The sequence below is a fragment of the Notolabrus celidotus genome, chromosome 16, assembly GCF_009762535.1.
Source record: "Notolabrus celidotus isolate fNotCel1 chromosome 16, fNotCel1.pri, whole genome shotgun sequence".
NCBI classification, from domain to species: Eukaryota; Metazoa; Chordata; class Actinopteri; order Labriformes; family Labridae; genus Notolabrus; species Notolabrus celidotus.
Window position 1 is genome coordinate 4,763,949 of NC_048287.1, and position 25,201 is coordinate 4,789,149.

The following is a 25,201-nucleotide window of genomic DNA, read 5'->3' on the forward strand; positions in this document are numbered from 1 at the left end:
GACTGATCAAAATAATCTTGTCTGCAGTGTTGATGAAAACCAGGTTTGCTGTGAATTAGTCCAGTCTGGAGGGACTGATGGAGAGCTTTGATAGCTTCAGCACTGCTGCTGATATACAACAACAAAACTCAAAGCTGATTAAGTCAACATTTTTGCAGAAACAACATATCAAATGACTGAGCACGACGTGAATGGCATGCCTCTCAGTTAAAAATTCAGGGACAGTTACCGTCCACTAGCTTTTCAGTCTTTCTGTTTTTTTGGCCCGTAGCTCTGCTTTCATCACAAGCAGAGGAAACAAGCGTTCCTCACATAATTAGAGCCAGAAAGTTCTGTGTGCACCCACAGTGCACTACCTGCCAAGCACCAAACAACAGACACTAAAACTTACTGAGCAGTGGAACAAAGTAGAAGCAAACTCTGTTTGCTGTCATGAAGTGCCCAACGTCATCGCAGAGTTAAATAAGTCACCCATGTAAATTGGATGAAGTCATAAAGTTAAATGAAGTGTGGTCACTCTGACCAGTCCACAGGATGCATGTGTGCACACGGCTTTGCTCCGTCCGAGGGCTTGGGCCGTCTCCACAGGACGCGTGTTGGGAACGAAGCGCAAGCTCAGAACAGGCAGGATCAGCTGGGTCCAGCATAGAGAGAACTACATACAAACAACAGGTTACAGAGCCTTTCTGTGGTTGAATTTCTGCTCATTTGGACAGTATTCCATTACCTTTGTGCTTTAATCATCACCGAGTATGCTGCAGAACTCTTAAGTTTCGATTTTGATGGTTTAGATGAGTTTAATATTAATGATTAGGCTCTATTTTGTTGTCTTGTTACCTTCTGACACGGTGATCATCTTAAAGTCCTGTTACCTTCTGACACAGTGATCATCTTAAAGTCCTGTTATCTTCTGACACAGTGATCATCTTAAAGTCCTGTTACCTTCTGACAGTGATCATCTTAAAGTCATGTTACCTTCTGACACAGTGATCATCTTAAAGTCCTGTTACCTTCTGACACAGTGATCATCTTAAAGTCCTGTTACCTTCTGACACAGTGATCATCTTAAAGTCCTGTTACCTTCTGACACAGTGATCATCTTAAAGTCCTGTTACCTCCTGATACAGTGATCATCTTAAAGTCCTGTTACCTTCTGACACAGTGATCATCTTAAAGTCCTGTTACCTTCTGACACAGTGATCACCTTAAAGTCCTGTTATCTTCTGACACAGTTATAATCTTAAAGTCCTCTCCTGTCAGTATTTCTGATCTAAACAATCTTTAAACGGTCGGAAGTCTGTATATGGTGTTTTAATTTGAAATTAGCAGATGTTCCATGCGATCCTCGTACCTGACTTCCTGTCCAGCTCGTTCTTATCTGTGCAGATTCATGCGTGCTGGGTGTGGGCTCCGTCGAAAAATAGACTTGAAGCGTATCTCTGGCGGAGCGGCACGGGGCTGAGACGTGCCGCAGCGCGCCCTGTGGACCCTAGAGCATTGACTAGAATGGAAACATATTGGCGCATCCCTTACGTAACGCCACGCATCCTGTGGACCCGAGGCTTGAGTTGCTGCTAGTTACAGTTTTTAATTTTTGTGGTGTTGATGTCTTCTTAATGATTTTTGGATGCACATATGGATTAAAGATGTCTCTCTGTGATGTGTATTGAACCTAAGAACCAGCTAAAAGCTCTAGTAATTTTATGTTAGCACTAGTTAGCCAGTATACCAACTAGGGATGGGCATTTCAAGCCAAAATACTATTCGATAATCATTGGCATCTATTCTAAATGCTAAATGAGTGCTAGATGTGTAGCAAACAGTGGTTTCATCAGAGTCCTATTTTTTTGCAGTAGGCCAGATATGGAGCTAAAAAGCTGTTTGTGAGCTGCAGAACAAAGCTGATTAGCTAAAATGAGCTTAAGTCTTTGTAGAGCTAAATGGAGGTGTCGCATACCTTGATAATGGTGTTTCTTGCAATATTTAAAAAAAAAAGACGAATGAAGACTTGTTTTATGAAAACAAGTTAGTCCACTCATCCGTTGTGAGTGAGAATTACACGAGAGAGACACAAGATTTGCTCAATTTGGGACGTCACGGATTGGTGATACTCCTTTAAAGAGTGTCGTAAAAGTAATATTTACCCAACAGACAGAAACAGCCTGCTCTGCTCTTTGCTCCTGGGGACTTTTATTCTTGTTCCATTGTTGAACTGTCCAGGACTGAATCGGCAGCTAAAACAAGTGCCACATAACATCATTTTTAACTCAATGAGGATGACTCTGTAGTATGGCAACAGTGGAGGAGGTTTCTGGAGAGCTGGTTCATCAGAAAAAAATGGGTTCTGAGTAGCTGAGTTGAAGCAGTTCAGACAAGCTGAAATGAGGATCTCCAGAGACAGATGAATGAAGAGTTTCCTGAGCTATAAATCAAAGAGAGCTCTACAGAGGTGTCGGAGGGACAGTATGGAGTCTGAAAATGAACATTATATTCTCTGTCGAACAAAAGACATCACCAGAGCCATAATGTAAAACTTTCGGCTTCAATTTTCTTATGTGACAGACAGTGTACGATGAGGACGAGCTAGTATCCATGTAAATTCTGTGTCCATTTGGTTCTGCCAAATACCGTGCTGTGTGAGTGAAAGAAATCAGTGCCTGCTCTGGACTTGCATGTTATCTTGTTAGAATGGACATAAATGATGTTTAACGCTCCCTTGGATGAATATTTTTGATCTGAAATATTATTATGAGAAGAAAAACAGTGAACTAAACCTCCTCCTGTTACAGGATCTCCACGGGACTGTCCTGGAGGAGCTGAAGGTAGCATTTGGGGAACTAGATGTCAGCCCTCCTCTGTTAATTTTGGATCAGTATAAATGTTTGAAAATGGACGGATGAATAGATGAGTGGATTCCCCTGGTGGAGATGAAATCCTCGTCTGTTGCAGCTCCTCTTTTATCCCCCTTGCCGAGTGCAGCTTTAATCACAAACACACCACCAGAGCTTGACACTTCTGCTGATGCATGGTGGCAGTGTGTGCGTTAGCTTTATAGCGTTTGTTTTGTGTGTGTGTGTGTGTGTGTGTGTGTGTGTGTGTGTGTGTCTCAGCCGTCGGAGACTGCCAGGGGCCTACGGGTGGTAGCCAGCGTGCAGGAGCAGCACGTGCAGCCGCAGCCACTCAGGCTGCTCGCTGTTGACTCGCTGGTCTAGTTTGGAGAGCGCCCGGGGTGGAGGACGGCCCGGTCACACTCTCAAAACAACAAGCTTGGTGCTGAAATATTGATGTGACGGCAGCACACATTGTCCTCCCGGTGTCACACATGTATCAGACGTGTGACACATAAACTAGATTTATCCTCCTGGCCTTCGCTGTTGATGCGAGGATGCAACTGATGAATGTGGTCTGGTAAGCTGCTGCTGCAAGGTTTAAGAGCGCTTCAGAGTGTTCACCTCTTTTCTTTGATGAAAAAGGGAGATGTATGTTCTCAATATCCGAACGTCGGTCAGCTTGGAATCAGGAACTAAATAATGTTGCAACTTGCTTGATAATGAACACTAGACTCTGAATATTAGCCTTCTTATCTTCTCCAAATCACATACTTTTCATTAGCAGTGAATTCAAATCATATGGTTTTCTGTTGGCATTTTTAACTGATGCATGAAGTGACCTCAGCACCTGATCTAGGTCTTCTGCACTCAACAGTGCCAAAGCCCACCCCTTGTTCTGCTTGCTTCATGTCTGTTTTCTTCAGTCTGTCCCCCATCTCCGCTGTGCGACACCTGAGGCAGCGAGCAAAGTGTAAAAGATGATGTTCGCTGTAGTTCTCACTTCCCTCTACTCTGCATCATGGTGGCTGAAGCAAAACTGCAGTTTTTGCCTGGTAGACCAGTCGTTCCATACTGATGCAATTAAGTTCTTGCCATTTCTTGATCTGGTCAAGCTTAAAGTCCAGTCTCTGTTAGTCTCTGGAGTTAAAGGGAATTACTGGTTGCAAGTAGCTGTGACATTGTCAGAATGGCTGCTACTAACCATTATTGCCCAGCTCTCTTACTGATGTTCCGGTTGTGTAAGATGCTTGATTCTGATTGGTCTAAACCTCTGAACGACGGTTATTAACTTTCACTTGAAGTATCTGATAGTTAATAAGTAACTGACGTAAAACAAGTCAAGGAGAAACCTATGTTCTCCCAGACTTTCAAGGAAATTAGATTGAGACCCCCTTCCAATTTAGCGACATGCATGGATAAGTTTTGTGACCCTTAGGCTAGCAGAGCAAAGGGGACAACAATGAATAACTAGAGGTTAAGATAAGTTTGGACTCTCTAGTAGGCTATGTCATTGGCCCAAAGACCTATAAAAGGTGCTAGTCAACAGCATTCTGGGAGTCAGCAGATTTGCAGAGCTGTCTTCCAGGCATTCCGCGGTGCTTGTCCGATACTGGTATTGTTTTCTTGTAATAAATGCATTACTAAACAAAGCAAGCCAGTGTCACGAAGATTCCTTTTACATCTACACATCACGGGCGGTCAAGATACAACACACTAACATGAGCAACACCAGAGACAAACTGATCACACGTCATGTCAAATCAATCCACAGAAAAGAGTTCAGACACATTTAGCTTCTGCATGTTGACACCATGGACCGTAAGGTGAGGTAAAACCGTTAGCTTCCATTAGCATCAAAACAATGTGGCTAAAACGTTAGCTTCGGTTAGCATGCTAAATCAGCAGGCTACAGACATTTGGATATTGGATCCTGTCCATCAATATGATGAAGGAGCGGAGCAGGTGAGAGAAACTTTAGGTTAGCAATCTCTAGAATGAAAGTTAAACCATGAGCGGTGGTGATGATAGCAGCAGGGTTCAAAGTTGTGACATTAGTTTCTTTTTAAAGGTGTGTGAACCACAGAGCTCAGAGAAGAAGGAGAGCTGAATGAGGACAGTTTCATGTTCAATCCATCACAACAGGCAGAGAAGAATCCATCACCGTGGAACGATCACTGACGAGGAATCACTGGGACTATTTTTAAAAACTGTAAACATCATAGGGACGGGCATTTCAAGCCAAAATACTATTCGATAATCATTGTCATTCGATGATTATTCAAATATTCCCGACAGGTGAAGCAAAGGGCACTTTAATAATAAAGGAACACAAAAAGGCTTTTAAAATGATATACGGCTCTGTTTAAAGCCACAAGACTCCACTGTCAGACACAAGTCTTTTACTGCAGAACCCACAAGTAGCTGGTCTTAGTGTTTTGTTTATTATATCTGAGTAAACCATGTAACAAACAGTAGCATATAAAAATGTAAAAGGAGGAGACAGTGAAAGACCAGAAACTGCTTTGTTCTCCTTGGTAACTCTGGTTGCATTTAGGGCCGCAAACAAACGTCTGTTCCTGTTTGGAAAAAGGGATCTTAATCTTAAACAAAGAGGTCTATCTCTGTAGATCTCTGTAGATATCCTCCCTGTAATGTTGTCAGACAGTCGGAGCCTGACAGGGCCACAAACAAGCACTTTTACTGGACGTACTTTGATCAACACAGTTGCCCGCGTCATGGCCGTTGGTTGATTTAATCTGTTGGGCCAAATCCAAAGTGGTTTTACTCTTGTAGTCCCCATACTAAAACCGGTCCCAACAGGGCAAAGGTTCAACTAACCTTTCAAAGAAGCTCCTGCAGAGCTCAGGAGGACATTATGTAACTGTGTTCACAGACAGAGCGGTATATCTGAGGTGACAGCAGCGTACTCTTCAGCATTTGTTGTTCTTTGTTTACATCAGTTTGTGTGGCTCGTTGAGATCTGAACCCTTTTCTGATGATAGATCTCTGAAACATTTCCTTACAGATCCCTTCACTGTGTCTCTGTCGCTCTTATTGAATCAAACATTTAATCCCACTGCCTGAGGACATCACATTACATCACTGTTTAAGTGGTTAAGCTTCTCTTGTAGACCTTGGCTGACACTACAGAAAATGCTGGAAAGTTTGTGTGTGATGTCACCACTCTCCTTCTGCACTTCCTGGTTGGTTATTTGAAGCAGCAAGCCTGGGTTAGCCTGCTGTCCTGTATGGTTTTGACTTCTGTAGGTTCGAATGTTATGTATTTTTTTATCTCCATGACAAAGTAGCTTCTCTTATTCTGGATTTCCACTTCTGAAATAATCTTAATGGATTCCATTCCTGTTATTGGACAGCTGAAGATGATTTAACCGTATGAAAATAAAAAATGGCTGCTTCTATATATGGCCAATTATCAATCAATCAATCTTTATTTATAAAGCGCCAAATCAAAACTAATGTTCTCTGAAGACTCTTTCCAAACAGAGCAGGTCTAGACCGTACTCTGTGTTCTATCATTAACAAAGACCCAACATCAAGACAGGATCAGATCCAGTCCCATATTACAGACAGGACTCAGTCTGACCTCATCTTAATCCACCATGAGAAGAGCACTTTGCAGAATTTAGCAAGTTACGGCCAAATTCCTCCAGATCCGTGTCCGGTCTGCCTCTGATCAGTCCCAGCACCTGATCTGATAGGTTTCTATTCTAGTCAATGTGTTAACTTCCACTGGATCCGCTCTGTTGCGTTCCAGCTGCATCTCTGATCCGGCGACCTCTGGATCAGATGCACAAGACTTCTATTTTTGCCGGATGCCGGAGCACGACGCATCAATCTCAACATAGCAGATGGAGCGGGACAGGAAGCCAGGCACCAAAACAAAATGAAAACATCCGGTTAATTTTCAGAATAAAACACTCTGTGTTATCACCAGATCGTATTTCACTTAACTACAACAACAAACCAAAGTCATGATGAGCGGAGCCAGGCCTGGAGTCAACAGGTCAGAGGTTTTCAGAGGACCAGAAAGACAACATGGATGAGGAGAGGAGGAGGAGAATCCTTGATTCAGTGATTACAGTGGGAAAACCTCGGTCACATGACTCCAGCTGTCTGGCGGTCCTGCTCCGTGCTGCGTTCTGAAAACGCAACCAGTGCGTGTTGACGGGCAAGAGAGCATGGAGCCGGACCGCAGCGGATCAGAGACAGATCTAGTGGAAGTCCCATGTTAGAGTGGCAAGGACAAACTTCCTATAACAGGCAGAAACCTTGAGCAGAACCAGACTCATGTTAGACACACATCTGCTGAGACCCTGTGTTTGGTACAGCTACAGTCATATTCACAGTGATGTCAGTAACTACAGCTTTTCACTCATTGTTAAATAGGGCTCCGTAGCTTATGAAGTCCACTCATCACAGGTGAGTGAAACTGTCTGCAGACTGAGGTGCATTCGCTGCTCTGCTTGGGTCGGTTAAGATTTTGGTTTTTACGTTTATTTGTCGTTCAGATGGTCAAACACCAGCTCTCTGGCATTGTGGCTAGTTGCTCTACCCTTCCCTGATGTGGCGTTTACTGTGATGCAGACTGTGTCTCTCGTATCACACAAGTCAGCACAAAGATACAGCTGTTCTGGATTTATCAAAGAGAGTTTCCTTTAGGCGTATAGCATGTATCATATTTTGTTTATATGGGCTAGATCTCTCTTTTTAAAATCAGTTTACATCTCCCAACCTTAGGACACAGCAAGGCAGCTTTATTTTTATGGCACATTTCATACTCAGGAAATGGCTTAACAGACAATTGAAAGGGGAAGGAATGAAAGGTTTAAAGCTCATGAACCCAAATTTTGTCATTCGTTAAAATAGCCCAGGTACTCCTGCTGATAGTGATCTGGATTTAGTAGCAAAAATAGGTGGAGTTCCCCTGCATCATGGGATTAAACTAAACAGGTAGTCAGAGGCTCACCTTTACAGTCTAATTAGAGTTAAAGGTATAACAATAGCAACACTTGTGTCTTCCGTGCAGGCAAAAATAAAGACCTCCTGCTGTGTTAAGATGACGTGGTTTTCCTTCTAGTGGAGCAGAATGGAGAGCGGCCCGTCCATGTTTAAGGTTTATCAGAGTTGGAGAAGGAAATAACACAAACGTCTGACATGCGCCAAAACAGCCTGTTCTTAGTGGACACGTTCTGTTCTTCAGATCGCTCCTGAGGCCTCTGCCAGCGCCGCCGCCTGCCAGCCGTTCTTTTCTCTTAATTGTGCTAATTGCTGTAAATAGATGGGTGCTCTGTTCGGTGATTGACCCTCGTGAAAAGCTGTTCAATCTGTCTCATATTTGGCAACGTGGAAGGCACTTTGTCAGCCCCATTTCATATAATGGCTTGTTGTTGTTATTGCGCATTAAAACACAGTTAATTACAGAGAGGGCAGTTGGATGGAACAGCTGAATAAAATCAGAGCTCGTAGCTTCCTGTTGGTGTCGTGTTTGGGGTCTTAAAGTGGTTGTAGTTCCAACAATGCCAGTTTGAAGAGATTAAAGCGGACAGCTGATAACCGTGGTGTTGATATGTATTAGATCTTTTGTTTTCTTGTATTGAAAAATAGAGAGAACCTATCCATTGCTTGGTCTGCTATGCCTGCAGAACCTCAAACCTAGCATGTCACTTGCGCTGTAACTTCGAAATACAGAGTTTAAATAAAAACAGGTGTCTCATTTCTGAGTTTTCCTAGGTGCAGACCTTGGACTAATAAAACACATCAATCAGATCTAGTGGAAGTCCCGTGTTAGTCCTCTTCTCTGTCTTCTGAGTCCTCATGCAGTCAATGCTGGAGTCCAAGTCTGAGTCACAAGTACTGAAAATAAAATAAGGTCTCAGGTATGAGCGACTGATTTGTAGTAAGCGGCTTTCTCATGTTGAGGTGTTTCCTCTATCCAGAGATTCACCTGTAGTGTACTGCTCCTGCACAGACCTGTAGCTTAAAGCTAGGGTTGGTAGTCTCGGAAAACCAGCATGAATTTGAGCGTAGCTTTTCCTCATGACTCCGTCTAACCCCTCCCCTCCTCCCTCGGAGCTCCTCCAAAAAGACGCCCCCCCCGCTCACATGCACGAGCGCCGCTGATTCTCGACCATATGATGGTGACTGATTCAAAACCGGTCCTCACCAAAATATTTACATAGTGAAAGTTAAAAACAAAAACAAACATGGCTGCTGTTAGTACTCACAACTATCATGCTAGCATTATCCAGTTGTACTGGTGACACGATATCAGGAGAAAAGTTATAACACATATATAATACTGTAACAGCTCTACTGTTTGTTAAACGTGTTCAGTGTAGATGTTCTTAATTCCTACAGTGTTGACGGTCAGTGAAGGCATCAGGAGAGGTGTAGAGTGTGCGAGTGGGAGAGAGGAGAGGAGAAGTTCTTCATTCATTCAAACATTGATTGTTGCTTTGTTGGTTGGCGTGATCACAGCCAACAGTGACCGGTTATTAAAGATCAGCGTGTTCACGAATCGGCTCGTCATCACTACAGCGTCCGGATGGACGCTACAGTACATCTACATTTTCTGTAGGACTTACTGAACGTCATTAATTATTCTGCTTGTTGGTGAGAGCTTTTTAGACTCTGATGCAGACTACAGTCCTGAGCAAAGCACCTCATCAGGTCAGAGGGGACAGGCCCGAGGACGAGCGAGAGGGGCAGTAAATAGAGTCAGGGGAAGCAGAGGCAGGAGACGGGGACTCGGAGGAGTGCACGCCGGGGAAATGTACGCGCAGGAGGCGGGCAGAACGGCTGGACGGGATTTGATTGGTTTAAAATTTGGGGAGCCAAAAAACGGTGATTGGTTGGTGTTTTCCCAGGTTTACTCCGGCTGTAGTTAGCAGTTTTTTTTCACTCTTTTTTAAGAACACATCATGTATTGAGTGCCATCAGGACATAAAGATCATTTTAACCAGTATGACAAAAAGTGTATCTAAATCTGATTACCAACCCCAGCTTTAAGACCTTAAGATTGTTCTCCAAAGACCCGAGCATAGTATCTACAAAGTAAAGCCTCTGCTGGTCCATTTTCATGTGAAACATGAAAGCAGGCAGCCGTAGTAAGAAAAAGGGCCGTGTGTGGATCAGCAGCAAAGACGGGATGTTTGTGAGATCTGAAGGGAGGCTGTGATCACGCTGTCTCATTAGATCAGTCTCATGTCTCCCCTCTCTCTTCTCTCTCTCTGCTGCTGCTGCTGCTCAGGAAAAAAAAAAGGCACAGCTTTATGAAAACCAACTCCCAATATCAGAGTCATGCTTCATGTTCCTGTCTTTGTGCATATGTATGACCTCATGTGCACCTGTTCATGTGAATATATCGGAAACATCTCTGTTTAGTATTCAACAGATGCTTTTGCACTGCATGCATCTCATTTCATTTCAATTTCACACCATAAATTGTGCATTTTTTAATCAGTTTCCTGTGTTTCCCCAGTTTAAACAGTCCTAGGGGATTCTGTTATAGAGAAAAGTGTTTACATTTTAAATTAATGTCTTTTTAATACCCGCACGAACTCCAAACTTTATTTCAACATCAAATATGACATAATTCCAACAAGACATCTCTGAGCAGAAAAAAAAGCACCACAGAGACAGTCTGCTTCTTCTTCCTTTGCTCCCCTCCTCCACTATATAGCTGCCTTCATAACAATGGTGCCGTTTCCATGGCAGCTAGAGCATGTTAAGCTTTAGGATAACAGTGAAAAAAGTGGGGAAAAGGACAGGGAATAATCACAGGGTATGAAGGGCTAAAAATAGCAAGGAAGTTAATCCCAGGCATTATTTATTCATCTAAAACTTCTCGTGTCTGTGCCGGCTGTGTAAACGTCCTCTCCTCTGCAGTTTCTCGTTATTTTCTGACCTTAACCCTTACAATCTCTCTCACGGACTAATGCTCAGACCACAGAAGTCGCAAGACAAACACAGCTCACTCTGGAGGATGGATTTGTCGTGGTGTGGCTGTCTGATGAGTAAATCTGGTTCTGGATTATCTTCTTGTTTGTCTTTTAAACCTCTCACAAATTTATTTCTTGAAACTGGCTCTTCCGTTTGTTTTTTAACATCGCCTTGTTTAGATAGATCTACAATTAAAACTACATTTTATTGGTTTTTTTTCAACAGAAAAATGAGGTTAGATTATCTGTTTCATGAATGAGGAAGACATCATTCTGTTAAACTACCTGCAGGGTGATAACGTGGCTGCAAGAGATTATTTTTTTTGCATAATCCTCTTTAAAATTACCTTAAAAAAAACCAAGAGTATAACCTTCTATCACGTGAAGCTTCACAGATTTTCAGGAAATAAAGCATTCATATTCACTCTGAGAAAAGATGTCACAACCAGACGACACCACTGGGACACTCACATGACATGTTTTAAATAGAGAGGCATGATGTGAATCTGATCATTTTTAATTTATATATATATTTTTTTTATTTTTTTTTTTTATTTGACCTTTATGTTACCAGGTTAAAAAATGTTTGAGAACCAGTTCTCATTTACAAACATGACCTGCTCTTTATGATCAAAACTGATGAGGTTACCAATCATTTTTAGCATCATTTTTGTATTCAAAAGAAAATAAATACATTAAGTTTTTCTGCAAACCTCATGGAAGGAAAATTTGTATGGATAAATATTAATATTCTTTATTGACCTATTCTGACATTTCTCAGTCCCTCCAGGATTTTGTGGGATTTTTTTGTGATTGTTGCGTCCCAAAAAGCCTGAATTTGCGACAGCTTTTTGAAAAAATTGCGATGAAAGTTGCGATTATTATTATTATTTTTTCCCTCCAATAACATCTCAGGGGCAAGTAAATACACTAAATTACAGTTGTTTCTGGAAAACATTCTTGATGTGGCCACTGACTGTATTTTGAATCTCTTGATTCACAGAACAATGCCATGAAAGGACTGTATTGCACATTTACGATGGTCCCTGAATGCACCTCACAGCGACAGAGGCACAGTCAGTTCATGGCACTCTGAAATGAATCTGCATCTTTGATGACTATGAGTTAATCCAAACTTACTGAATGTGTCTGATGTTTCACCAAACTGGATTAAATCAAGCTGTAGAGGCAGAGCTTTTTACGGTGAGAGCGGCAACAACATCAAACATCAAATAGTAAACAGACGTCCCCCGGTTGTGTCTTTGTCACTAACGCACACCGGGGGTAAAAATCCTCAATGAAGATGAGACAGATGCATGGAGGCGGGAGAGCTGGTTCATAAAGTACACCTGCTGCAGGTAGAGACCAAGCTAACACTGAGCCCCTCAATCTATAAATAACAACGTTGTCATGGTCACTTGTCCTGCCTGCTGTCCCCTCTCTTCACCCGTTCTCTGTGCGTGTTTTGTTGTTGAAAAGTGCCAATTAAGTGAGGACTTGCGTTTATGTTCCAAGGAAGTCAAATTGATGACAAAACCGATGACGTACAGGGGCTGAGATTGAGGTAATTGGTCAAATTTGCGGGAAAGTTGCGGTGATTGTAAAAAATTGCAGGGCCGCGAAAAAATCACGCTGATTGGTTGAATTTGCGTTGATAGTTGCGATCGCGAAATCGCAACTTCCTGGAGGGACTGATTTCTTTTGTTAACACAAAGAAAATATCATTTTATTTGACTTTAGCCAATTAAAAAAAATACATTTATTTATACTGTTAAAGTACTCCCAAACAAATACAACCAACGTATTTTGGCTTTTATCAACATGTAAAGACACTACCGAATAAATGAACTGACACTAAACATCAAATCAATCAATCTTTATTTATAAAGCACCAAATCCCAACAAACATTATCCTCAGACTCTTTCCAAACAGAGCAGGTCTAGACCGTACTCTATGTTCTATCATTAACAAAGACCCAACATCAAGACAGGATAAGATCCAGTCCCATCTTACAGACCAGACTCAGTCTGATCTCATCTTAATCCACCATGAGCAGAGCACTTTGCAGCATTTAGCAAGTTACAGTGGCAAGGACAAACTTCCTTTAACAGGCAGAAACCTCCAGCAGGACCAGACTCATGTTAGACACACATCTGCTGAGACCGTGTTGGAGAGAGGGATAGAGGGAGGTGAAGAGAGAGAGAGAGATGATAGTGGTGAGACGGATAGTCAAAGTTTTGTCACGTTGTTGTGGATCAGACTTTGAATATGTGTAGAGATCACATCATTCAGGACAGGTATGGCTACGTATACAAAGCAGGGATACTGTTCCAAACATGAGACAGTGAGTTCCTGGGTCAGGTCATAGAGTTCTGTAAATTCAGTGACTTTGTCGTTTACTGCTTTAGCTCATAGTTGTCTCTGGTAAACTTTCTGCAGTTCTCTTAAAGCCTATTGGATTGCCACTATGGCGCTCATTGCTAATGCTAGCAGAAGGTGCAGGTGCAGCTACGTTGACAAAGTTTCAGGCGACTTAAAGGATTTGTTGTGGTGACTTTGTTCCACCTTTTAGAGTCCTTGTGGTACACGTTTTCCAAGTGCAATCCTCCTATCCTCCTCTGAAACAGAGACAGCAGTGACATCATGTTTACCCTGTTGCAGCGGAGCTTGTTCTTTTTCTCATTCATCATAAGTAATGTACATAGTATCCGTGAGGTCACTCATCTGTTCCTGAGCGCTGTTTTAAAGCCAATTGTCAGTGGAAGCCATATTGGAAATGCCGAACTCAACCAAACTTAGTGTGAGGTACAGAGGCGGGCTTTCAGCCTCCTAGTCAGTCATGTCCTTATTTGGGCAAAACTCATAATCTTTTTATCTTCTGAACTGTTGCGTTGGAAAAAAATTCACCCTGTGCAGTGTGTGCCGATAGAGAGATTAGCTACATACAGTAGAGCCAAGACGTCTTTTGAACCAGACTGTAAACATGTTTATTTCTGCTGTAAAGATCCTCTTCTTTGAATGGGTGTGTATGTGGTTTCTGGTTTTTCTGCAGCCAGCCTCAAGTGGACGCTTGATGAACTGCAGTTTGTAACACTTCAGCATGGGCTTCATATTTTGAGACCAGAGGTTGCCGCTTGGTTATTAGGGAAATGAGAGCACTTGTTTTTTTCCAGCAGATAAAATGATTTTATTATAATAATGAATAATAACAGAATATTCCTATTATCGCCGTGTCATTGATCAAACCAACCTTAATCTGGAACATTAAGATAATATGAAGACTTGAAACTACGTCTGCAGAGCTGAGAAAAAAACAGTGTATGTATTTACAGTTGTGTGTTTTAGATCAGAATGTTTCTCCTGAAATATCTGGTGGAAGATTTTTGTTTTGTATTTTCATTTGTATATTTTAATGACGTCCATTTCTTTAAGTCTTCATTATAAAGAAACCCAATCAGAGGAACTCTTGATGCAGGCCCGGGCAGGGTCACTGCTTTGAGATTTACGACGGTTGTTGGATTATAATCATCTGACTGCATGAACAAACTTTTTGCATCCATCACAACAAGTCAACAACATTTCTCAGAATGACGCCAGAAAGAATGAAAATGTGTCATGTGATTATTATCAGCTCGTGTGCTTTAATGCTCTGATTTGTGATGTTTGGACCACAATGACGCTGCTGTGTGTGCGCTGAGAGTGTGTGCAGTGACAGTGTTTGTGTGTGTGTGTGTGTGTGTGTTTGGCTGTCACACTGTGAGTGTTAGACTGATGAAGAGCAGAATAGAGGTCAGCCTCAGGCAGCAGGCTGGCCAGGCTGCTTGGCTCCAAGAAGAGATATCAATCACTGTCTGTTGTTTGGAGAGCAGAGCGCTCTGAAGGCTTTTAAAAACACTCCTGCTATGTTAGCTGTAAAGCTGCCAGGATGATGCTGCTGAATTTTATTTCTATTATGGTGTATAATGCCTTAAAATAATTTAGAACACCAGAAGTATAATTATACTTAAATATTCTCTTGATCTCATGAGACCAAATTTACAGGTCTGTTGTTTCTGGATCTGAAAAGGTTTATTCTGCGTGAATTAAAGGTGATTAAGGAACAATGTAAATATAGTACATTCATTTTAAATTGTTATTCATTCAGTCAGTGCACAATAGAGCTTCCCAGTGAGCATCAATAATGTAACAGACCAAGTTTACATGCAGAAAATGTTCGGGTTTTATATTTATAAGATTCCTGCAGAGCTGTTTATGTAGAAACTGAATCTCCTATTTTTGCTGCACAAAGGAGCTTGAGCCCGGCCTTGCACGCTGATAGTTTTGAGCTGACCGGAGACATGCAATAGAGCGTGTGTCACAAATTTAAAACAGTTTGAAGAAGACAGACAACAAAACAGATGCCAGAGGTTGCATCTGTACAAGACGCCAAACTGAAGCAGAGGCAAAGCGTTGACCTGGGAGTGAAGCCTTGTTTGACGTTGGATGTGAAAATACTTCAGATTTGATATCATACAAACCTCCCGTGGTTATACGCCTTAATGCTGAAATCTGTCTTCTGTTTAGCTCAGGTGGTTTATATATTTGATTATATATTAGCATCACAATCTGATCAATTCTAACCAAGTAAAACATGACAGCCTGTGATTGTGTTTTCACTCGTCATGCAGTTTTCAGCTTTAAAAGAAAGTCAGACATCAGGGTTCCTTCGTGACCTATTTAGAGAGTTTCCTCCATAATCTGTCTCAGTTTACTGCACAAAGACAAAGAGTCTGAACAAATGAAATGATTTTAATTATATGTGGATCAGTTTTATTTTATTTTATTGTTTGAGTGTATAGAGGGACACTGTGTATGACGTCATCAACGTCACCATGTAAGTCTTCACACACTTGAAAAAACCACAATGTCTATGCTTCACAAAGTGGCAAGTAACGAGGAAAGACAACGCCAAACCGCTGTACCGGTACAGGGAAGATGAACTATGGCTGTTTTTGAAATGACCTGCTTCATACTACCCACTAATGTAGTAGTCAGTAGGCACTGCCTACTACATACTGCGTTTGAATGTAGTCTGCAGTATGACTGTTCTGTTCCATCTGTGTTGCAGTACGCTGGGCCAGACATCACTGAATTTTCCAGAAGTAAACAATGACCAAGCTGATAGAGAAACTGCTTCTTTAGCATCACTTATGATTTAAAAGTTAGGAAGGGGTTTATATGGAATTTAATAATTTTCACAGCACCTAAAAACTGAGTTCCCCCGTCAAGAAAAGAAGAGGAAAGAAAAAGCTGAACGAGCGCTGTGCATTATGGGAAACAGTACATGAGGCAGACTGGTCTGATGCATACTGTAAAATTTCCTGAATCAGTACGACATCCAGGTAGTTTTGGCATACTGCAGATTTTGCTCTTGTTCACATACTACATACTGAATTTTGACCAAATCAGTACATACTGCTAGTATAGTAAGTGGTTTCGAAAACAGCCAATGATCCAACAAGGGACAGGGGAAACAAAGGCTGTTTTCAAAACCGCCTACTATACTAGCAGTACGTACTGATTTGTCCAAAATTCAGTATGTAGTAAGTAGTATGTGAACAAGAGCAAAATCTGCAGTATGCCAAAACTCCCCGGATGTTGTACTGATTCAGGAAAATATCTTAGCATGCATCGGACCAGTCTGCCTCACATACCGTTTCCCATAATGCACAGCGCTCGTTCTGCTTTTTCTTTTTCCTTATTTTTTGACGGGAGGAAATCCGTTTTTGGGTGGTGTGAAAGTTATCAAATTACATATAAACCACTTCCTAACTTTTTAAATCAGAAATGGATGCTAAATAAGTCTTTTATTTATCGGCTTCGCCGTTGTTTACTTCCGCTTTCCGAAACCGGAAATCCAGTGACGTCTGGCTCAGCATGCTGCATGACAGATCGGACAGAACAGTCATACTACATACTAAATTCAAACGCAGTATGTAGTAGGCAATACCTACTGCCTACTACATTAGTAAGTAGTATGTAGCAGGCCGTTTCGGAAACAGCCAAAGGAACTAAATAAACAGAGTCATCATCACAGGTGTGAACACAGGACACAGGTGTGAACACAGGACACAGGTGTGAACACAGGACACAGGTGTGAACACAGGACACAGGTGTGAACACAGGACACAGGTGTGAGACTAATGAGGGGAATCACAAAAGGAGGGAAACACACAAGGACATGATGGCTGTTTCCGAAACGGCCTGCTACATACTACTTACTAATGTAGTAGGCAGTAGGTTCTGTTCGATCTGTCATGTAGCATGCTGAGCCAGACTTCGCTGGATTTCCGGTTTCGGAAAGCGGAAGTAAACGGCGAAGCCGATAAATAAAAAGCTTATTTAGCATCCATTTCTGATTTAAAAAGTTAGGAAGTGGTTTATATGTAATTTGATAACTTTCACAGCACCCAAAAACGGATTTCCTCCCGTCAAAAAATAAGGAAAAAGAAAAAGCAGAACGAGCGCTGTGCATTATGGGAAACAGTACGCGAGGAAGACTGGTCCGATGCATACTGAGATATTTTCCGTATCAGTAGACCTCCGGGGAGTTTTGGCATACTGCAGATTTTGCTCTTGTTCACATACTACTTACTACATACTGAATTTTGGACATATCAGTACGTACTGCTAGTATAGTAGGCGATTTCGGAAACAGCCGATGTAAAACTAAACTGGAGACACAAGCATTCAGAACTTCAAAATAAAACAGGAAACACAAGACTAGACTTAGAAAACACAACATGAGACATGGATCACTAAACACTCAAGACAGACAAAGGAGAACTAATACAGAATAAACATGGGGAGGTTCCAAGGCATGAAACACAAGAACTAAACTAAACTAACCAAACCATGACATGGACTCAGTTTCATCTAGTATGTATGAATTAAAGATATAATAAAACAAATGTAACTTATAAATTTGAGTTGGGGAAACTTGAAAATTATTTTTAAAAAAGACAGGAAACAATTGAGTAAACTAAAATCGTATTTTATAATTTCAGTTATACTCAAAAATTATATTTCCGCTGCTTAAAAACTCTTAGTAATCAGTTACCACAAACATTTTGAGTCATTTCAACCTGTTCGGGTTTACAATGTAGAGATGCAGCCCAGATGTAACCTTTGATATAACCTCTGACTGTGATGGACAACAACATCTTCAAACTACAAACGTTTTATACTGAAACAACACATAGATTGAACAACAGTGTTCTTTTGTTTGGCTTTCAAACCTGAAACCACTCAGCGGGCTGTTATTCTCAAGTGCAGCATGTTTCATGTGTGTTGTTTTGAGTCGAATCATCTGTTTAAATGATAAAACAACATGTTGCATTTAAGGGGAAACTTTTAACACTCTTCTAATCAATAATAATAGATTACATATGTGAGTGTAACGTTAACTTACACTGACAGAGCTTCTTGAAATTACCTATCCTGCTTGTTAGTGTGACCCTGTCTGCAGCGTATGAAGCCTCGCTTCTGTTCAGCTCCAGCTGGTTTCACAACAAGGGGGCCGAGTGATACACCCAGTATTAACAAGTACCTCAAACAACCACACTTAAAAAAAACAGAACTATCCCTTTAATGTGGGTCACCGTAGATATACAGATGGTTTTGGACTCTCTCAGCCTGTTGTTTTAGAAACTCATCATCAGCAGTTCATTGAGGATCCACTTGAGGCCGGCTCTGGAAGTACCGGAAACCACATACACACCCATTCAAAGAAGACGATCTGTACAGCAGAAATAAACATGTTTACAGCCTGGTTCAAAAGACGAGTGTAGTCTGGATAGCTCATTTCATTTTTCGAATCAACTTTGTAAACATTTGTTTTTAAAGGTGCTATAAAGTTGATATTATAAAACTGCAGAGCTGGGGCACCAGTTGATCTAGTGGTGTAAACCATAGACTGTATAAATAATGGACGTAGGATCCGTGACGTCACCCATCTGTTTCTGAAGAGCTGTTTTGAGGCCAATCGTCAGCGGCAACCATATTGCTTCTGTTGAGCCAGTGTGACGTAAAGAGGCAGAGTTTGAGCCTCCTCGCCAACAGCTGCAGTGTTCCCACCTGTCAATCAAGTCAGCTGTGTCTCTCATTGGAAGACTAGTAATCTCAGTATCTTCAAAATTGCTGCATTAGAAAAAAATTTGACTCCGTACAGTGTGTGCCGATCGAGAAATGAGCTATCCAGACTACACTCGTCTTTTGAACCAGGCTGTAAACATGTTTATTTCTGCTGTAAAGTTCGGCTTCTTTGAATTGGTGTGTACGTGGTTTCTGGTACTTCTGGAGCCAGTCTCAAGCGGATCCTCGATGAACAGCAGTTTTTAGAAATTCAGCATTGGACTCATTTTTAGACTGGAGGTTGCTGCTTGGTGTATACGTGCTGCCCCACATATACAGAAGCTATAACCCTCGTCGCTGTGGTCACTGATTCAACTCCCGGCCTTGACCCTTTCCTGCATTTCATCCCCCACTCTCTCCTCCCCATGTTTCCAAGAGCATACATCTCATCATTTAATGTATAAATGTTTCTAGGCCTAAGTTTTTAAGCTCCTCTGATGGTTTTTATGTGCCTGAAATCACTGTCGCAGGGTAGGGGTCTTAGGAAGTGACCTACTGCATGCTGCCAAAGGGCAAAGGTTCTCACTAAGTGACACATTTGGCTATAAAAGCAAAGCAGAATGAGAGGAGACATCATCCCCAAAGAGATGTACCGCTTAGTCCATAGGTGGCGCCATAACCGAAACAAATAAAAGTTCCAAAAATAGCTTTAAACCCTGGGACTCTGTGGCCAAGATCAAAAAATGTTCCTGTTCTGTTTTGATACTTATTATTGAAGTAACAGAGGATCTTTGTTTTATAACAGATCAACCACATTAAGCCTGTTTTCTTTGTTGTATAGACAAAAAACGTGTCTTTTGGGAGTAAGATTAGATTGAATCCGGTGGATCCAATCAAGCGTTTGTGTCAGAAGTTAAAAGACGTCCTGTTACTCTGCGAGTTATGTAACACCGGGTCAACACCCAAGGAATATTTACCAGCCAAGTCCTCAAGCAGGGTTTGCTCTTGCTGTTTCCTCCACACAACAGAAGGGACAGTGAGTCTTTGTTCATTACCAGTCCAGGTTATGGAGCTCTCTCTGGGTCTGTCGCTGTCCGTGGTGCTGAAAGCTTCCATTCACTGACGGTGAAAGTGTCTGTGCAGAGAAGCTTTCTTTCTCGGGGTCCTTGGACTTTTATTTTTCATTTACAGAAGCAGGCTCTTAGAAAAAGCCGACAAGGCTCCTTCTGAATAGAGCGCTGAGAGCACTATGAGGTTTGATCATCGACAGTAACACTCTGCTGCGGAGGACAAAATTACCCTTCAACATTGAATGTGATGGGTTGTTAAGGTGCAGAGATACAACAGACCTGAAGAAGACAGGAGTGAAAGGGCCTGTCTTTTCTGTTTTTACTTAAGTCCAACGGGCAACAAATGGGAGGATAATTTTAGCTGCATGATTATTTACACAGTGTCCCTGCAAGAAAGACGGTGACTCAAGTACGAACTGTAATTGTTGCTAAATTATAGAGGTCCCTGTGTTTAGAGGAAGGCCAGGTAGCAATTTGCAGCATCAATGAGCTTTTGTGTGGCTCCAGTGCTGTCACATGTTTGCAGCTCCAAAGAGACATAAGAGTAAAAGGCTTTTTGTGCTCTTACTTTCCTCAGCACCGTCTCCGTGAACAGCTCTAGACCTCTGACATTTCTGTAATCAGAAGGCTTTCATAACCCTACCTTGTTGCGTAACATACCTGCGGCTTGTTCCTGTATCTGCACTGAGCCTGAGCGGACATCACAGTATCTAGGTCAATTTTCTTGACAAGCTAATCCTATCTAAACAGTGGTTGGATTATCAGCTCAAATAACTTGTTTAGATGTGGGGTCACTGCTGCTCTGTGTTTAATCCGGACGGCTTAATTAATATTACTAAACAGATGTTCTAATTAGGATTGGACTCATGCTGAGGCTTGTTGTTGACATTTGAAGTGTTGATTCAACCAAACCTGTTCAGACTTTTACCCATGAGTTACTGTGAGGGGGAAACCTCTACTCCATGTTTTAGAAAAACAGCCCCAGGTTTAACCATCCATCAGTTCTCTAAATCGTGTATCCTAATCAGGGTCACAGGAGGGCTGGAGCCCATCCTAGAGGTGGGGTACGCCCCAGACAGGTTGCAAGGCTAACATGCCGAGACAAACAACTTTTCACACCCACTCATGGGCATTCAGAGTCACCATCAACTTGACGAGGATGTCTTTGGACTGTTGAAGGAAGCCGCAGTACCCTGTGAGAGTCCATGTACGCACAGGGAAAACTGAATCATCATCATTTATTTTATTTATATCCTCGGAAAACACACTGTTCTGAAGGTATGATGATTTAGGACTGTAAATTATGCTGGTAGGGATAGTGTGGCCACCATGGTGCATCGGTAAGAATGCAGGAAACTGGAAGATATCTTCAATGTTCTTTATTGCTGGTTCTTGGGGTTTGTTATCTGAGAGTGTGTGGTGGGTGTGTGTGTGTGTGTATGTGTGTGGTTCTGTAACACGAAAGAAGTAAATATTTTCAGTGTACAAGTATAACAGAAGTGTTGATAGGCTACATTATGCATCATCAATGCTAACAATACAAACACATCCTTATGATAAAGGCTAATTAGCAGATCGTTTAGCTCACAATAAACTGGTAAAACGAAGCCATAAACACTGGCAAACGTGCTGTCCTAGTAGGCTCTTCACGACAACATACAACAACACCAGTCTAAACCCTCCATACACTTAAGGCTGATTTATACTTCTGCATCGCCCCTACGCAGCAGTGGCTGATGCGGACATGAGCCCCACATACTTGTGCGTCGATGTGTCCGTGTCGCGCAGCAATTCTCCTCCGAAACGCCTGAGGGCAGTGTGGTCTCTCTGATAGCCGGTCGCCTGCTTCCGGTCCCACTACGATCTCTGTTTACTTTTCCACATCGATTCAGAGCGTGTTATGTTAATCTACAGCTGATACATGTTGCTGTTTATCATACAGACATGATTACATGAAGAATAGAGAGGAGGAGATGGAATACACGGCCGATGTGTGGCCGATGTCCGGGATCCCGGAAGTGCTGTGAATGCAGGAAAGACAAAGCTGTCGAGCGGACCAATCACAGAGCTTGCAGTCCGCGTCGGCTCTACGGGTAGTTACATTTTGGAGGAGTTGCACGTCAGCTACGTGCGTAGGCCTCTGTGTAGGTACAGGAGCTACGCGGACCTACGGAGTAGGCTACGCCGTCGATTCGTCGCAGAAATATAAATCAGCCTTTACACAGGCTTAAAACAGTACTGTTAGCTTCGCATTAGCGTTAGCTCGCGGCTAGCGGACTTTATGCTAGGCGGACTTTATGCTAACTTCATTCCTATAAGTTGAACTGAACACATTACTATAACATATATATGGCACAATAACTCTTATCTTTCATTTGCTCACTTGTTTCTGAACGCACACACGATAACATAAACTCCCTCACTCTCAGTCAACCGATCTCTTCTTCCAACTGCCTCCACCACATCTGCCCATCAAAGCAACCACGATCCCTTGGGGCAGGGCAACAACAAGGGCTCTGATTGGTCGGTTGCAGCTACCTAAGGAGCGTGACACACACAACACTCAAGAACTCAAGTCCTTCATGACACACACTGCATGGTGTCATGGTACATACAACAATAGAGCACATACAAATCAATCAATCAATCAATCAATCTTTATTTGTATAGCGCCAAATCACAACAAACGTTATCTCAAGACGCTTTTACAAACAGAGCAGGTCTAGACCACTCTATGTCAAATTATGAACAGAGACCCAACTTCAAGACAGGATAAGACTCAGTCTGACCCCACCTTAATCCACCATGCGCATTGCACATCGCAGTATTTAGCTAGTTACAGTGGCGAGGACAAACTTCCTTTTAACAGGCAGAAACCTCAGACAGAACCAGACTCATGTTAGACAGCTATCTGCCTCGACTGAGTTGGGTCTGGAAAGACAGATAGAGGGGAGTAAGAGAGAGGTGATAGTGATGAGACAAGTAGTAGAAGCTGTTGCCGCTGGAGTCCAGCAGGTCTGTATCAGCTGGAGTCCAGAACGTCCACAGCAGGAGGACGTCTACGGCAGCTCAGAGGAATCTACAAGACAAGGGAGCTCAGGGACTCCAGAAAGGTCTATGGTTAGTAACTTTAATGGGACAGAGAGAGTTAAAGTAAGTGATGAAGGGGTTGGGGGGAAGGGGGTGAGCTAGGATCCCAGTGTGTCAGTGCGCCAGTTCCCCCTGCAGTCTAGGCCTATAGCAGCATAACAAAAGCTGGTCCAAGCCTGAGCCAGCTCTAACTATAAGCTTTATCAAAAAGGAAAGTTTGAAGCCTACTCTTGGAGAGGGTGTCTGCCTCCCGGACCCTGACTGGTACATGATTCCAAAGGAGAGGGGCCTGATAACTGAAGGTTCAAATAAAGTCAAGCAGTTAAAAATAAATAAATAAATAGAGAAGGATACAGGGTAGGGGGCTGCAAGGTGGTGCAGTGGGTAGCGCTGTTCAGGGTTCAGGTTCAGGTTACTTTACTTCTACCTGTAGGTAAAATTGCAGCCAGTGAGTGTTAGGTCATTACAGAATTACAAGACAGAACAAACTACTTAATGTGCTAAACATACTAAAACATCCTAAAACTAATGTAACAATATAAATGATAAAATCAGTAGATATGATAGAATGATAAAAGTGCTAAAGGGTTCCATTTTAAACACATATCAGAAACAATCAACCAATAAAAACTATAAAACCACATGAATAAAAAAGGAAATCTGGACTTAAGTCTTAACATTGGAGATTGAGTCTGTGAGAGAAAGGATATGCTGTTGCTTGTTCAGCTCAGTAGAAGCAGCAGGAACAAAGCTTGTCTTGTACCGCTGTGTCCTGCACCTTGGGACTAAAAACCGTCATCTACAGTGAAGAAGCCGAAACTCGTTGTGCAAATAGAGGTCGTTATCCACTGTAACTGATTAGTGTACTGTGCAGGGATGCTGCGTATGCTTGTGGCTCACCTGTCAACTTGCTTGACCATTTCACAATTTGGTTCATTGAATTCCTTTCCTGTAGAGAGATTTGGCCAAACCATGACACTAGAGAAAAGGACAAATTAGATTCAACAAACCCAGGGTAAAACATGGTCATAATTCATTCAACAGTGCAAACGCTGGTGAGCCTTTTTACACACTGCAGCACAGTTTGCCTCAAAGTTCAATTTCGTGTCAACGATTATCCAAGGTATTTATACGTTTGCACAAACTCGATAGGTTGACTTTTGATATGAGTAATTTCACTCATGTGATAATTCCTTCTAAAATCAATGATCATATCTTTGGTATGTAGATACATTGAGCTGAAGGTAAGACTCCTCAGACCACTGAACAAACTGATCAATGACTGGACCGTGGCATGCTTCATTATCATAGAGCAGACTAACAATGACAGAATCATCAGCAAGGAGGTTCCTGGTTGGAATCCCTGGTTGGTCAGCTGCCTTTCTGTGTGCAGTTTGCATGTTCTCCACGTGCATGCATGGGTTCTCTCCAGGTACTCCAGCTTCCTCCCACAGTCCAAAAACATGCTCACTAGGTTAATTGATCGCTCTTAATTGACCGTAGGTGTGAGTGTGTGCGTGAATGGTTGTCTGTCTCTCCATGTTTGCCCTGTGATAGGTTGGTGACCTGTCCAGGGTGTACCCTGCCTTCATCCCAATGTCTGCTGCAGTGTTGGGAGTAACACGCTACAAAAGTAATGCAATCACAGTGATGTATTACTTTTTGCTGTAAGGCAGTAATATCACAAATTACTAATCAAATTTCGGTAATATTATACCCGTTCCAAATCTCAGTAACGTGCATTACAATGCATTTTGACTTAAAGTTAAGTTTAAATATTTACGATATCTTTATTGTAACTTAACAGACTTTGACTTTGTCTGCTTTTGTGATTCTGATGTCATTGTTACTTATTGTATTGTGCCATGAGCCTTTACAGTGCCTATTATATTAAGTTGTTAGCAGCCTTAGGGCCTACACAGTCAGCTTGCTATACCACATCACCCTTCACTGGATTTATATGAATAAAATACATAAAAATAAAAACATAAACAGCAAAAACAGCAGAGATCTAAGCATTGGAGCAAAAACAATTTAAATCAATTAAATCAAAAATTAAAACTCTGAAATCTCTTAGTGGAATTTGTCTGGTCAGCTTAATGTTTTTCTGTCGCAAATTTCAAGTATCTGGGGCAC

At 42.0% G+C, this 25,201-nt stretch overlaps 1 protein-coding gene and 1 long non-coding RNA gene across 2 annotated transcripts in view; one reads left to right on the forward strand and one right to left on the reverse strand.

Annotated features, from left to right (window-relative positions):
* Positions 1-25,201, forward strand: part of pkib (protein kinase (cAMP-dependent, catalytic) inhibitor beta) — a 45,806-nt gene that overhangs the window by 9,712 nt on the left and 10,893 nt on the right. The window lies entirely within an intron of this gene.
* Positions 21,340-22,436, reverse strand: LOC117828150. Its single transcript, XR_004634340.1, has 2 exons — positions 22,359-22,436; positions 21,340-21,426 (listed from the first exon to the last, which is right to left on the reverse strand). It is a non-coding gene; the product is annotated as an uncharacterized LOC117828150 (long non-coding RNA).